At 43.3% G+C, this 16,251-nt stretch overlaps 1 protein-coding gene across 50 annotated transcripts in view; it reads right to left on the bottom strand.

Annotated features, from left to right (window-relative positions):
• The window catches only part of Phf21a (PHD finger protein 21A), a 190,200-nt gene that overhangs the window by 167,107 nt on the left and 6,842 nt on the right, over window positions 1-16,251 (bottom strand). For 10 of the 50 annotated variants that reach the window (XM_063284900.1, XM_063284903.1, XM_063284893.1 and 7 more), the window contains exon 1: window positions 9,658-10,214. The exons of 2 other annotated variants lie outside the window; for them this stretch is intronic. The gene's annotated coding sequence lies outside the window, so the exon portion shown is untranslated. Of the gene's footprint in view, window positions 1-6,604; window positions 9,180-9,252; window positions 9,619-9,657; window positions 10,216-16,251 lie in introns of those variants that run through there. 38 more of the 50 variants (XM_063284914.1, XM_063284917.1, XM_063284934.1 and 35 more) reach the window with 15 other exon arrangements.

Raw genomic sequence — 16,251 nt, 5'->3', positions numbered from 1 at the left:
AAGCAGATAAAAAGACAATTATCTTTTTCCACATTCCAAGTAAGGCACAGAACATACATTGGAATTTATGCTTATATTTTCAATACTCCTAAGTATCCCTTTCCCACCTCAAACAGCCCTTTCTCCCCTCAAACAGCTAAACTGTAAATACCTGAAATGTAAATTCTTTTGAACTTTCATTCTAAATACAACCCAGACGTGAATGACATTGGGGAGGTGGGGCGAGGGAGTTGCCCCCTCTCCATCAGTCCCTCAACACTGATGTGGTCTGAGAGAAAAGCACTCACCACGACACCAAGAGCATTTTTACAGAATCTTACTTTTACTGGCCAGCTATTTGGATATTCTAACAGTGCAAACATTACTAACAAAGCAATTGTCATCATCTTTTAAACTTCCTGAAGTCAATGAAACACTGCAATACAGTACAACAATACTGAACAGGTACAACCAAATCCTGCTGACATCCTGCTACTGACAGATTAGTCCAATTTGGGGCATGTGTCATTTAGGTAGAAACTGAGGTACAAAGACACTTTAATGTACAGCAATCATTCTAAGCCGTATCATTACCATAAGTCAAAATCTCCAGGCAATGACTTTCAAAATCACCTGAGCTTCTAACTAAACTACAACATAAAAAGACGTTAAAAAGTGAAGAATGGTTTTAAATAAAACTGTTTGCTAGTAATTCTAAGTATTTACTAGCCTTAATTACATGCCAACCACTACGTTAAGTAAGCACTCCCAGGGCCTTCTACACTCAATCCTGCAAGAGCCCTACAGGAATTAATAAAGAAAGTTCAAAGTTTTGAAATTTCATAGGTGAAAATCTGAACTGTTTAAGACTCTTTCTTCTCTCCCTTTCAGGCTGCATCTCTTAGAATTCAACCTACATGGAGCAGGAGGGAAAGTAGGGTGAGCCTACAAAACCAGCACTTCCAGAACAGGGGAAGCAGGGTCACAAGATACAGAGACCAGTCTGAGCTGGAGTGAGAGCCTCTCAAAACAAAAACCAAAAGACAAACAAACCAAGAGGGGTGGGGCTTGGAACTAAAGCAGTAAGTCTGTGAGTTCAAGTCCAGCAAAAACATAAAATGGACTCTGTCTCAAAAATAAGTGGCATGAAATAGTTCAATTACATTGAATCATTTATTTTTCAGAAATTTTTCTCCCAGTTAGACAATACTGGACAATTATTCAAGAAGCATCACAAAACTCTGAATTTAAAGAATAAAACCCCCCCTGCCCAAGCTGGGTGATGGTATACACGCCTTTAATCCTGGCACTTGTGAGGCAAAGGCAGGTGGATCTCTGAGTTCAATGCCAGCCTGGTCTACCTAGCAAGATCCAGGATTGCCAAAGCTACACAGAAAAGACCTGTCTCAATAAATAAATAAATAAATAAATAAATAAATAAATAAATAAATAAATAATAAATAATAAATAATAAATAATAAATAATAAATATAACTTTATTTATTTATAGCTGAATAACTTTCCCCACTGGGGGGGTAAAAGGAATAGCATGTGTGAAGCTTGACAAAACTGCTTCTACTGCTCTCACTAGAAAACAGTGATGCCAGACTTGTGAAATAACCTATTCTACCACATGTACAGAAACTACTTACAATTTCCAAGTCAAGTTTTGAATATGTTAATGTGCATTTAAATCTTCTAAAATCTAGTAAAAGCACTGTGATAAAACAGAACACCGAGCTGTTTATAAAGTCTCACTTTAGAATTTCAGAAACAGAGTATGATTTTATTAATGTAACTTAAAAAAAATAAAGTTCTTAGAGTCTTAGGGACCTATTTATAAAATGGAGTAGACAAGAAAAAGAGTTCTCCGTACTATTTAAACCAACTACATATCCCAGCATGCAATGCTCTTATCTGAAGTTAAGAAAAAGGTGCAGTGCACCCTGGGACTTGTAGTAAGTAAACCAGCTTTTCACAGCAAGTTTCAGAAAGTCTGAACTGTGGAGCACATCTGATTAGGTCTTATTTTCAGAATCTAATCAAATTGAGATCAAATTTGTTTGTTCTCTGCTCTGGCACTTCTTCTCTGGTATATATTAGAAAAAGTACCAATTAGCATTAATACTTCCCGCTAGAAAAACCTTATATAAAAACAAAATGCTTTGAAAAATAGTTGCTATGATAGAAATACTTTTTAAAGTAAGTTTTGTTGGATCAGTTGCAATATTTTTATCATCTCCCCACAAAGATGTTTTTATTGTACTGTGTCTCCTTTAACAATTATTCTAAATATAATTTTAAATAATTTTACTTGAAAAATTTTACAACCAAGCATTTGCTATACTCCAGGATTGCTCACTAGGAAATATATTCTTACAGTAACATGTGCACGCTCACACACACTCGCAACCTGAAACCTAAGCTCTTCTTTTGTCAAATCCTTCCTTTATTGCTATGCCCACCACTCCTCACCCCGAATTCTATACATATACATACTTCTGGAAAGAACTCTTAGAAAAGAATATCCCAACTGTAGGCCTAATTCTCTCATTCTCAGACTTCTTTCAAAAATCACAAAAGTTTTTGTAAATAGCTAACAACACTCCCAAGCTGAAGCTGATAAATCTGAACTGTAGTTTACATACACACAACTCCTTCTGACAGCCCTCTTTTCTCTAAGACTCTGGAAGGAGCGCAGTCTGCATCAGGAGGACTACCGCAGGTGGTGGGTTATTTTCAGGCAACAGCATCTTCACAAACATGCTGTGGAATACGGTCCAAGAAACTCCTAACAAGGAGAGATAAGCTGGCACATAGATTAACACACTCCAGCTAAAAGTCACCTGCAGCATGTGCTAACACATTTCACCATAAAAGTGACAGGCTACTCAAGTATCTGAAGCTTCATCAATACAACAGGACTGTCCATAAGGCCAGAGATAGCAGTTGCCATGGTTACTATCACCCACTTTTATCATGAAATTATTGTCATTACCCTGAAGTTTAGGGTACTTACTTAAATGTTAAAAAGAAGAGTTCAGTGTTCTGTCGAGGGAGAAAAATCAAGTGCTGTCTGATTTGTAAGCATGCCACTTTAGAAATGCACATGGTTAACAACACTTGGATCTGCAGCAGGGAAAAATCAATTCCTTTCTGCTGCCCCTGCTCCTCAAGCACTGACAGTTTGTATTCTCAATGCTGCCAAAACAATAAAACAAAACCCATCTTTTTGGCCTCTGTTACGTTTTTTCCTTAGGTCCAAAGGGTCAAAATAAAACTACTAGGCCCAACCCCTTCGAATTTCCATATAACTGGCTTGGTCTTTACTTCATTTAAAAAAAAAACAAAAAACTGCCTTAGTGCATCCCAAAATATGGCAAAAAAGAATTTCCCGAGACATGAACTCCTTTTTTTTTTTTTTTTTTTAGTTGAGTAAAAGGAAAATAGAGGAGAAGGACTTGAGGACTTGAGACTTGAAGGCTGGTTGAGTTGAGGCGTGGACTCAAATACCTCAGAGTCTGTGAATGAATATTATTCCAGCAAAGCATCCAGGGTGAGAGAACCTCACAGTCTCTGCATGGAAGATTCACCATTATCAGGTGTCCCATGACGCACAAAGCTGTTTTTCAAAGTCTATCCCAAGATGAGTGGGGTAATTCATGCCTGCAAATCCAGCACTTGGGAATCTGAAGCAGGAAGATTACCACAAATTCTAGGCCAGCCTGAGCTCCAAAGGAAGACCTCACCTCAAAAAATAAAAAAATAAATAAAAATAAAAATAAACTATTCCAGCATTGTTTCAAATGATTTAACTATGCAAAGATTTAATACACAGATAAGGATGATATTAAAGTCTATAGAAAGTATAGCTGTGTGTGTGTGTGTGTGTGTGTGTGTGTATATATATATATATATATATATATATATATATATAAACAAAAATATGCTTTTTAGGAATAATTATCTTGGGGGAGGATGGCCCAGTAGTAAGAGCACTGCTGTGCTTATAGAGTATCTGGGTTCAGATCCCAGCACCCACATGGCAGCTCACTTACAAGCAGATAACTCCAGCACCAGCGGACCTGACACCTGTTAGGGCCTCCTCAGCACCAGGGATGCACTTGGTACACAGACATACACGCAGCCACTCACACATGCACATAAAATAGTAATAAATCTTTTTAAAAAGAAATAATTGGGTTTGGGGATTTAGCTCAGTAGTAGAGCACCTACCTAGTAAAAGCAAAGCCCTGAATTCAGCTCTCAGCTCATGGGAGGGGTGGGGTGGACAAAAATACAAAAGAAAGAAGGAACTGTCTACAGTAAGTTTGATGTCATATTAACATACAACCACTTAAGAATAAATCCCAAGGCACCAAAAATACACACCTGGTAAGGTTAATATGATCAAAACGTATTGTATGCTTCTAAAGACAACCTAGGCCTGAATGTAAATCCACAGGCAACAGCTCCAGAGAAGTCAGCTTAAACCCAGCACAAAACAGTTCGAAAATTCAAATGCTTCCTCTGTCTAAATGAGACCTAAACTTTAATCTCTTCCATTTTCCTTCTGAATGGTAACCAAACATAAAAGCCTTGAGCAATAAAGTACTAAGTACAAAAAAAAAAAATTAAAACGTATTGATGCAGCCTTAACTTCAGTATTTCTTCACCAAATAGATAAACAAGCTCAGTTCACTGTGCCATAAAAAGTTACCATCATCATGAGAGGTTTCCTTCTTATCTAAACACTTCAATGCTTTTCTTGCCCTTCCTACGACCAAGTTTCTATATTTACTTTCTAACTTCAGGCTATTTTATGAAGAACAGTCATTTATAAAATTCATAATACTACACTCCTAAACACAAGGATTGCCAATTAATTCTATTTAACTTACTAAGTTTACCATTCTAAATTTGTAAGCTGAGTTTATCAAGAAAACTGTGTGTGCACGTGCTCATGCTGACTCTCTCTCTCTTACTCTTACTCTCTCTCTCATGCTGACTCTCTTTCTCTCTCTCTCTCTCTCACACACACACACACACACACACACACACACACACACACACACACAGTATTTAAGCCTCTAGAACTGAGTAGTCATTTCCTCACATAACCTTCTAAAAGGAAAAAACAAAAACAATGTATATATTTGTCTAGCATAAATGTATAACAATACACATTTCCCTATGAAATAAACTAGTAAGCTTTTGTCAGTGAGCCTTTTTCAGAATTAGCAGAGTCAATCAAAACGTTAGCAGAGACATCTGTTACTCTGTGTATTAGTTCAAGTGTACAGAAGAGTCCGGGAACTTGAACATTCACTAAAGTCAACTGCTACCAAACGAGAGAGAAAGAAAGAAGGAAGACAACTTTTAATAGGGGACATATATTTCGAAATATCTTCAAAAGCAAAAGTTCTTTTTTTCGGAGCTGGGGACCGAACCCAGGGCATTTTTTTAATTATAGAAAACTGCTTAGTAGCATTTTTTTTTTCTTAACAAAAACTTCGAAACTGTAACAAAGAGATTTACGGTAACCAGGGCAGAATTTAAATTCTTAGTGTTCGGCATGCACTTTTAATGCATTTGTTGCCTAGCTGATATTGAAGAACTTAGCATTTTAAAGTAAAACTCTGTTCATGTTTTAATCTGTTAAATATCTCATCAACAACATCTACATGGTTTCTGGCAATTTACAAAGAAATTTCACAAGTACTACCTAATATGATCTTACTGGAAAAAAACGACACACACACACACACACACACACACACACACACACACACACACACCCTACAAAATTCAAAGCAGGTCCATCAAATTTTCAATGTATTTCTAAGTTTTCAAAACATTGACACAATACTTTACAAACAATAATATCAGTTTGAGTCACAATTCATCTAGCACTGAGGGTTTCAAAAGACTATTATAGATGCCTTGAAAATGTTAAAGTAGCTACTTTCCTCCCTATATACAGTCATCATTAAAAGTTGATAATGGACATACCAACAAAGATTTATACCAACAGGTATAACTTTCCTTCAAGTTTGTTTATTTTTCTTGAGAAAAGGTCTTACAGTGTAGACCAGGTTGCCACTGAGTCTCAGAGTACCTCCTTCCTAAACTTAGTAGGATTATGGGCCAAGTACTGGAATTACAGAGCATTACATTTAATTTCATATATAGTTCAAAAATCAGTCTTTGAGGGCCAACTTAAATATAGTAACTTTATCTATAAAGTTGAAAGCTTATGAAGGCATCTAGATTAAAACCACTGTCCATAGATTCAAGGACAGGGAGAAAGATCCAAGAACACCCTCCCCCTTCAAAAAACAATATCCCTTTTTCCAAAAATGTCTGTCTACTTTATTTCTATTAATATGTTTATAAGGGCTGAAGCCCCACATCATTCTACTTTTTTTTTGTTTATTGCAACTTCAAAGAATTTTTTCAAATTATATTCAATACTCCACTTATCAATACCAAACTAGCTGAGGGAAAATAATCCTAACAGTAACCTATTCCTAACCCAGCATCCACAATGACCTTATTCTGCATAGTGGCACAGGCAGGTACAAAGCAGACTTCAAATAGCAATAGTATTTTAGAACAGACTTACTCAAAATCTTCCTGGAACGTTACTCCTGTTGCTTAGCTGAGCTAAGAGAACTTCAATAAGAAGAGAACTTCAATAAGACCCTCAAAATTAAGAGCTCCCCTTTAACTTGCTGTAGCACCTCCTGCTGGATAGTGCTAGAGATCTTCTTGTAAACAGAAGAGTGTTTCTGAAGCAGCTCCTTCCAGATAATTGAACAGGAAAAAGGGTGGGCCATTGAAAAATCAAAGGAAACGGTGTCCCATCCATCACTTTTATCCCTTTAAAACAAAGTATGGCCCGGGCAGGTGTCTTCACAATGTGTTTATCATTCTTCCAGCTCCATAAGGATTTGCCTGCGTCCCAAACCTTTGGGAGGCTGTCCAAAAAACTTAAGTTAAAAATGGCTGCAATAATACATAAGGAAAGAAAAAGAAAAAAAAAAAAGAAGAAAGACTTTCTATAATAGGCAACCAAGCAATGTCAGTCAAAATGTTCATATTGAGTTACCAAAATCAAAAGTCTCAAGTAAGAGAAAACCCCTGAAGTAGTTTTAGTCCGATGTCTGAGCTTTCAGAATTTTCTGCACTACTACGATCTTCACTTACGGCCAGCCGCATGCACATCCAAGTGTTGAGGACTGAAATTCTTTATAAACGCCAGTATTGCTACATTCAAAAGATTCCTCTTTGCCATCAAAACATGTCCTGAGATTTTAAAATGTATTCTTAGACGTTTACAATAGCCCTCGGTAAGCTAATGTTAAGCTCACAACAGATCCCATATATAAGTGAAGAACAGAAGAAAATAGCAGGGAACTTACCGAAATTAAAATAAGTAACAGTACTCCCAGAGAAAAATCAGTAATGCTTCCCTACAAGGCTGTAAACCAAGTAGATGGCAAAACTTTGAGGGGGGAGGGGGGGCGCTAACCTTCAAAAACCAATAGGAACGCTGACCTATTTATTTCTACTGCCCAAATTTGAAGAAACATGAAATGTAAACAAAGTAACATAAATACTTTTCTGAAAAGTAGCTCTACACTTCTTGGCCTCAGTATCAGCCTCCTGAACAGGCCTTCAATAAAGCTACAGATGATACTGTAGATCTCTCTAAAAGGTGATACCCACCCCCTCCGTGCCCCAAAGAACCACCATAAAGAAGGCCTGCCAAAAGGCTTCCTAGAGTGCAGGGCAGCTTTAAAGAAAAAAGGGAGGAAAAAAAAAAAAAAAAAAAAAAAAAAAACAACCAAAAACCTCCAACCAGACCAAATGAATCTGATTCTAACATTCAGTTATCAATTATTAATAAATAAATGCCCTTCCCTCTCTAACTTCCCCAGCTCAAGACTCGACATTCCTGATTAGCTACCATTAAGAAAAAGCATAACTAGCATCCCACATATGGGATAAAATCTTAGAAGTCCAAAAACACAGCCATAAAGTTCACTGTCAAGGCCAGTGCTGAGGCCCACACATGCCGAGATCTTAAAATCACATTTGTGATTCTAGAAATCCATACTCCCGGAGACATCATTTAAAAACAACACAATGTGGACGTGCAGAGGGAGATCCTCTACTTCAAGACCTAAACAAAGAATATTTCAACATATGACCGGAATATGATGACACCCGATTCACCCACGAAAACAAAACCTGCCTACCACTAGCCGTCGTACCCTCATCTCAACAACTCAACTACTTAGAAATCACTCCCGGCAAATCTACACCCCACAATCGGCATGTGGCCTCCTCCCGGGGTGCAAGCCACAAGACAAAGTTGAAAGGAGACCTCTCTCGCCCGGTGCCCCAGTGTCCACATGAAACCCCTCCCCTGCCAGGGCCACCTTGCAGCTACCCACCATTGCGAGCGTGGTCAAGGGAGGAAGAGGAGGTAGGAGAGAGAGAGAGAGAGAGAGAGAGAGAGAGAGAGAGAGAGAGAGAGAGAGAGAGAGAGAAGAAATCCTAACAGCACCGCTCAGCAGAATAAAGAGAGCAGAGAGAGAGGATGACGAGAAGTGTTGGGAACTGCGTGCACCGCGGGGCTGGACCAAACGGAAAGAGTCCCACTCCGCGCGCCCCTCCCCCCGCGGCCCGGGGGGAGGGGCGGCCGCGGCCCCTCTCTGAGGGGCCTGTGAGTCCCGGACCCGCGCGGGGTCCCGGGGCGGCCGGCCGGCGGCGACGGCGGGAGGGCCGCCCCGGGGTGAGGGGTGCAGGCGGACTCCTCAGAATAACAAGTTGCAGAAGAAGAAGAATAAGCGGAATTTCCCCAACGCTGCTCCGGCCACCCAAGACAAATGCACCAACACACACTCACTCACACACACTCGGGCCCGGCAGCGTCAGCAGCCGCAGCTTTTTTTTTTTTTTAAACCAGATCTCTCAGTCACCAAACAAGATGGTTTTCCCAAAAAAAAAAAATTTTTTTTAAATTAAATAACCATAATGAAAACTTCCCCCCGACAGCATCCCAGGGTGTGGGGGTGGGGAAGGGGCCCAGGCGGCCATCCCCCCGGCCGCAGGCACTCGCCCCCCGCCCCCGCGGCCCCCCAGCCCGATACCCCACAGGGACTCTGTGTCGCCCCCTCGCCGCCACCCCCGACGCGCCGCCCCTGTCACCCGCTCTGGCCCTGTACTCAGCGCCCAGGCTCCCGAGGCTGCTCATAAACTTACTTCCAATCTATCCTAGGGAGGGGTGGAGGGCAGAGGGGAGGAAGGGGGGAGACGAGGTATTCCCATTGTCTTTTTTTTTTCCTGGGGAGGGAGAGGAATAGGAAAAGGGCACGCAGGGGGGCGCCCCGAAGGGGAAGTTATTGCTGAAATCTCAAGTTGACTGAGGGGTCCTGACAAGAACACCCCCTTTCCCTCCTCCCTCCCACACACCCCTCCCCTCCCCCTACCTCCCCCCACAACAAACTCCAAGCAAGCAGCCCCTGCTCCTTCCCAGAGACAAACACCAGAGACAAGACAGAGGGAGAGAGGGAGGGGGGAAGGGGGAGGGAGGGGAAATAGAGCTACTCAAGAAAAAAAAAAGAGAGAGTGAGGAAAAGAGAGAATGGAAAAGCTGGGATACTGCACCCTCCTGCTGCTGGCTGGCTGTCCCCCCTGGCAGCTGGAGGCAGGAACTCTGAGCAGGAGAAGCAGGAGGAGGAGGAGGAGGGAACTCTTCTTCATGGGGAGGGAGGGAAGAGGCTGGAGCTGCTGCTGCTGCTTCTGCTGCTGCTCTGGGCCTCTCGCACTTTTTAGATATTAGTGTGTTAAGATGGTAGGTTGTTCCCTTCTCCCTCCTCCTCCTCCTCTCCTCTCTCTCACTCACTCACACTCTCTTTCTCTCTCTCTCTGGGCTGTTTCTTTCCTCCTCTTCCCCAGGCAAGGGGGGGTGGGGAGGAGGGGGTGGGGGGAGGAACTGGAGCCTCCTCCTCCTCCAGGAGAGACACACACAGGCCCCGGGCCGGAATGGGGAGGGAGGAATCAGAGCAGCAGGAGAGAAACTGTGAGAGACAAACAAGCCCAACTCTTCATCCTCCTCCTCCTCCTCTCAGCAGCAGCAGCGAGCACCACCAGCCCATTCACCACCCGGCCCCGGGCCGCAGCACCTCCGCCGCCTCAGCCCGGGGATCCCTCCGCCCAGGCCCAGACACACTCGCCCGCGCGGGAGCCCGCCGCGCGGCCCCGCCGGCCCGCCGCCGCCGCCGTGCGCGCCCCCGCCGCTCCCGAGAGCCGGGCGAGAGGGACTGGAGCTGGGGAAGCGGGGACGAGGGAGAGCGGGCGGGCGGGCGGGGGCCGGGCGGAGCTGGACCGCGGCGGTCCCGGGCCACCCCGCGCCCCTGCGTGTGAGCCCGTCGCTCGCGGGAGGCGCGGGGGACCCCACGGGGGCACGGGGCGGCGGCGGGGGCCCGCGGCGGCGCTCGGGCGGGCGGACTACTTGACGTGTCGGTGCGGCGAATTTATTTCACTTTGCCTAAGGAACGGGGTGTGCTGCGGCACCCATTGCCTAGGGAAAAAACCCGGATGTAAAGTGAGTGAAACTAAACTAGAGTGAAGTAGGGCAGCAGCAGCCAAACTCCGGTGCAGCGGCGGCGGCGCTGGGGCCGAGCGGCCGCCAAACTCCCGGCCCGCCGCCGCGCCGCAGCCCCGGCCAGGCCCGAGCCCCGGTCCCCTCCCGCTGTCGGGAGCTACTGGGGGGCTCCCGAGCAACCCCAACTCCCTCCAGTGCAACAGCAGTTTGCAGGGGTGGGGGTGGAAAGAAGGCAGGAGCGAGGAGGAAGCACTGCAATGGGGGAGCGAGTGGTCCAGGCAACAGGAGAAGATGCAAGCTCAAGTCGAATGCAACATGCAATCCCCGGCCACCCCGCCCCCTTTGCAAATAACTACCCTTGAACCACTTTATTAGCCGTACCGAGTCCCACTCTAGCTCCGGGGAGGGGCGGGGGACGGGGTCCTTCGCTCACCTTTATTTATTGCTGCTTTCTGCCCCCCTCTCCATGTTTTTTATTCCTAAGTTCTTTTGTTCTAAGGGGGATGATGGCATTTACTTTTCTGCTTTGTGTAGCAGGGCAATCACTGGGAATCGGCCACGTATAATCCGGCGGTTTGTCATATTTTATTAGTGAAAGTATTTTATGCCTAGTCCACCTCCAAGGACTGTAACATGGAGAACTGCAGGGGCGGGGGTTGGGGGGGGCGACATCAGAAGAATTCTTGTTTTCAGAGATTTCTTGGCGGGGCGGGGAGGGCCTCTTTTTTTTTTTTTTAAATCGTTGAGGAGGTTCATTTAAATTATTAAATCGATAGTTTTCAACTTGAAGCTTAATGCTTTTGCACGGGTGAATTGTTGGGTTGTAAAATAAGCCCCAACCACAATTTTTTTTTTTTTAAAAAGTGGGGAAAAAAAATCCTAGCTCTTAAAAAAAATCCCATCTGGACAGTGATCTCTGTTCTGAGCTGCACGCTGGACTTAACGTAGTGTTAGCCTTCCTATGTTAAATAACAATAAACCTCAACCTCAACGGAATACAAATGGGGGCTGGGGGTGGTTTTGTTTTTAAGGCTCAGCACTTTTGTAGCATCTGCCACTACGCATTTTCCAGGCATTGATTAACCATGCAACTCCCATAGGCATGAAGTCCAGTTTTTGCAGATAAAGAGCCACAGTGGTGAGATGATTTGCCCAAAGTCAAAGGGAGTTGCTGGCAGAACCAGGAGAGCCTTAGACTTGATTTGTTACTAGTCACTTCTTTTCCATTAAATAATATTTTCTCCAGGAAATAGTATTTAAAAATAAGTGCACAGCTTTTATCTTACCAGAGGGGCTTTGAGATCACTGGATATGAAGAGATTTTCTTCTGTGAACTGCAAAATTTAAATTTAGCTTCTCAAGAGAAAGCATTTTTTTTTAATTCTGATTTCTTAAAAGTAAAAAAAAGTGAACTTTATTTTCGTGTATAGGCCATTTAGTAGTAGTTTTATGTTAAAAAGAATTCACAGCAGAAAGTGTAAGAGTTTGAGAGTAAAAAAAATGGAAGTCCCTATTAGTGATTCAGGAAGCCTGGATGAACTCATACCATGATGCTCAACCTGTAAGGAAGTCAAGATAAATAACAGAAGGAGGAGTTGGCACTAAGACATAGCTTCAGCACTAGGATAACCAATGTATTCACGATGGGGATGGGGGTCGCCAAGCTAAGCCAGTGCACCGCTGGAACAGTAATCAAAGGTGTCATTTCAAATCATTCCAAGATGTCAACATTGTTTTTCCAGAGGAAGGCAGGCAGCCTTAGTGTTCTTTGTGGGGAAAAAAAAAGTGGGGGGGGGGGTCATGTTCAAATTGGGCATAGATGTGTAAACCCTTATAGAGCAGATCACATGTTTTCTGTAAGATTGTAAATATCTTAGATTTTTAAGTACATAAGCTAACCAACAGCTTGTTACCTCTTGTTGCTGTAACAAAATCCTCCACAGACTACATGTAAACAAGTGTGTCTGAATACGTGTTCTAATAAAGTTTTATTTTGTGCATTGACATTTTGAATTGCATGTGCTTTTCACGTTATGAAATGTGTTTTGTGGGGCTGGAGAGATGGCTCAGTGTTAAGAGCACTGACTGCTTTTCCAGAGGTCCTGAGTTCAATTCCTAGCACCCACATGGTGGCTCACAACCATCTGTGATGAGATCCGATGCATTTTTCTGGTGTGTTTGAAGATGGCTGCTGTGTGCTCATATAAATAAAAATAAATTAGAAAAAAAAATGTGCTTTGTTTTGTTTTTCAATTTTTTTGTAAAAAAAAATTTTTTAATCAGCTTTTTCAGCACCAAAACAAGTGGGGGGGGGGGCGCGTAGTGGCTCCTGCCCCCTCAGGAGGGTTCAGGTTGAGTAGTCATTGAACAACCAGCAGGGAGTGTTTGCACAGCCTTTAGAAATCATAATTATAAAATCCCAGATATACTGTAATTTCTTTTTTGTTGTTAGTTGGTTTGGTTTCTGTGTTTGAGATTATTTTGTTTGGTTGTTTTGAGGTGTTTGTTTTTGAGACACGGTCTTATGCTGTGGTGCAGACTGGTTTAAAACTCATTCTGGGGGTTGGGGATTTAGCTCAGTGGTAGAGCACTTGATAGGAAGCGCAAGGCCCTGGGTTCAGTCCCCAGCTCCAAAGAAAAGGAAAAAAAAAACTCATTCTGTTGCCAAGGCTGGCCCTCAACTTGCAGTAATCCACCTGCCTCAGCCTCCTGAGTGTTAGAATTACAGATATGAGTCACCACTCCTGGTTTCACCATCACTGTGTAATGACTCAAATTCTTGAGGCTCTCAGTATTTATGGAAAACAACATTCTACCCTGTGTTCCTTTGACTGTCAATCTTTCCCATTTTATACTACGAAAGTAAAGTATTAAGGGATGTATAAGCCTGCAGTCTGGTACCTGACAACTTAATTCTCTTTCAACCAAGCTACTATGGGCAAATGACTTCACTTCCCACCACCCCAGCAGTCCTTATGTGCACCATGAAGGTGTTGTGGTTTGTTTGTAGGAGTGCCACATTTAACATGCTTGGGGCACTGGGCCCAATCCCCGGCACCCAAATAATGATGAGCCAGATTGACAGGGCCGATAGAAAGATTGAGTGGAGCTGGGGAGGCTCTGAGGGGCAGAAACAGGCTGGTCTCTGTGGAGCTGGGGAGGCTCTGAGGGGCAGAAACAGGCTGGTCTCTGTGAACTGGAGGCCAACCTGGTCTGCATAGCACATTCCAAACTAGCCAGGGCAACATAGTCTGAAGGAAGGAAGGAAAGCAAAGAAAAAGAGATGATTATTAATTGAGATACTTTCCTTGTGCCCAAACGTTCATTTTCTGCATAGCTGGAGGTAAACATGTGGTGTTGTCTCACCATGACAGTGCAATACATGTTCAGAGTGTCTCTGGTCGATTCCAGTTAGTCAAATACACAGGAAGTTTTGAATAGGGCTCTCGTGCTGTATGCATCTTCGTTTGCCTGGCATGGTGCACTTTGGCACACACTGGCTGTATCGCCCTAGACAAAACTCTCAGAGCCTTGGTGTTCTATACATGGTACAGATGACCCTTATAGGGTTGATGTAAAGGGAAAGAAGTGCTCTCAAAAGTCCCAGGGAGAAGCTGAAGATCTACTCTACTATCAAAAGCTCCTTTGAGATAAGCCATAGCACCTTTCGGAAATGAGCAGTGGGCAGGCTGGGAGACTTCCTTTGGTATTGGTGTTGCATTATGAGTGAAGGTCTACCAGCACACATGCACACACAATAAAAGCATTAATAACACTGACGGGCATACGTGGTCCATCACTACCTAATTATCCCCTAAAAGTGTTTGATTTCATCCACACATGGTGGCTTGGGGCTTGTTACCACAACTACTCTGTAAAAGAGGTAAAGGATCCCACTAGCTCAGCCAGGGAAATTAGTGAGACCTGGTTCAAAATAAAAACAAAAGGATGGAGAATAAAGTTTAATAATAAAATGTTTGCCGAGAATGAGGTAGATCAAAGTCCTCAGTACAAAACAGAAAAAGGCAAGTTCGCAACCTGATCCCCATTGAACAAAAACAAAACTCAAACTGTGTTCTAACTTTTTGTTTTAATTTGCTCATGTTCATGCATACACCTCGTCAAACACCAACCTGCAGGAATCACTTCTCCTTCAGCCCTGTGATTTCCAGGAACTGAACTTGGGTCCACGGGCTTGGCAGACAATATGCTTACCCACTGAGTCATCTCCACAGTCCTCAGGTTTGAATGTTGTTAAGTATCGGATGTAACTCTTACTCTCTGTAAAATCAGTCAAATAATTGTTTTCTATATGTTCCTGTCTTTCAAGTGTTCCGATCTGCAACATTAGAAAGATACTGAAATTTTTCCTTTTTAAAAAGTTACCAGTTTGTTTGTCTCTGGAGTCTCACCTAGCCCAGGCTGGCCTTCAGTGGCATGTTGTGTAGCCAAAGACATCCTCCTGATTATCCTTCCTCTACCTCCCAAGTGCTGAGATGACAGTCATGTCTGGTATTTTCTGTGGTTTCTGGTTTTTTTTTTTTTTTTTTTTTTTTTCAGAGCTGGGGACCAAACCCAGGGCCTTGTGCTTGCTAGGCAAATGCTCTACCACTGAGCTGAATCCCCAACCCCTGTTTCTGTTTTTATATTTACTTTGTTAGAGTTATATTCTTAATTCCATGTGTAAAATAATAGAATTCTACAGTTATTATTTCAATGAGAAACCATTTAGGCGCTCTCTCTCTCTCTCTCTCTCTCTCTCGATCTGTGTGTGTGTGTGTGTATACACATACATATATACACAACTACATACATATGGGTAGTGATTGTGTAAGAGGAGGAGAGGGCCAGCACTGCATGAGAAAGCTGCCAACTAGTCCTTGGCAGGGGTGGGGGTGTATGTTTTTACTGTTTGAAATTCTGCCAAGTTCTAGAACATCAGAGACAATTACACAGGAAGAGATCCCTTTAAAATCAGAAATCCAAGGAGACACTTCTTAGAGCCATCAAGATAGGTCAGTGGGTTAAGGGCACTTTCTGTCAAGTCTGAATTCTATCTCTCCAGCCCACATGAAGGAAGGCAGGAACCCTGACTCCTACAACTTGCCCTCTGACGTCCACCCTTGTGTTAATGGTACACATGTACCAGAGGTGTGGGAGCACACAAATAATCACTTTTTAAAAAAATCTGGGGTTGGGGATTTAGCTCAGTGGTAGAACGCTTGCCTAGCAAGCGCAAGGCCTTGGGTTCGGTCCCCAGCTCCGAAAAAAAAAAAATCTGTGCGTGTGTATGCATGTATGTGTATGTGTGTGATAGGGAGGCAGGGGGAGATACCAAATTCAGGGTAGGGGACCAAGGATAGAAGAAACCACTGAACTAGACCCAACACCCTGGATAGGACTCACCCAGGTATCTATTTAAAAAGACATCTTAATGCCTTGTTCAGAAGCCACTAATTTATATAAGGGACCTGACCCTAAAAACTACACTGGAGAGCCGGGAACTGGCTCAATATTGGTAAAGTGCTTGCTGGGCAAGCACAAAGACCTGAGTTTGACCCCAAACCCTACGTTAATAAGCCAGGGATGGAGGCACATGCCCGAAGTCCTATTGCTAGACAGAGACAGATCTGTGAGGCCTCACCAGCCAGCCA

The sequence above is a fragment of the Rattus norvegicus genome, chromosome 3 (assembly GCF_036323735.1).
Source record: "Rattus norvegicus strain BN/NHsdMcwi chromosome 3, GRCr8, whole genome shotgun sequence".
NCBI classification, from domain to species: Eukaryota; Metazoa; Chordata; class Mammalia; order Rodentia; family Muridae; genus Rattus; species Rattus norvegicus.
This window is presented reverse-complemented; position numbering and strand designations above follow the sequence as displayed.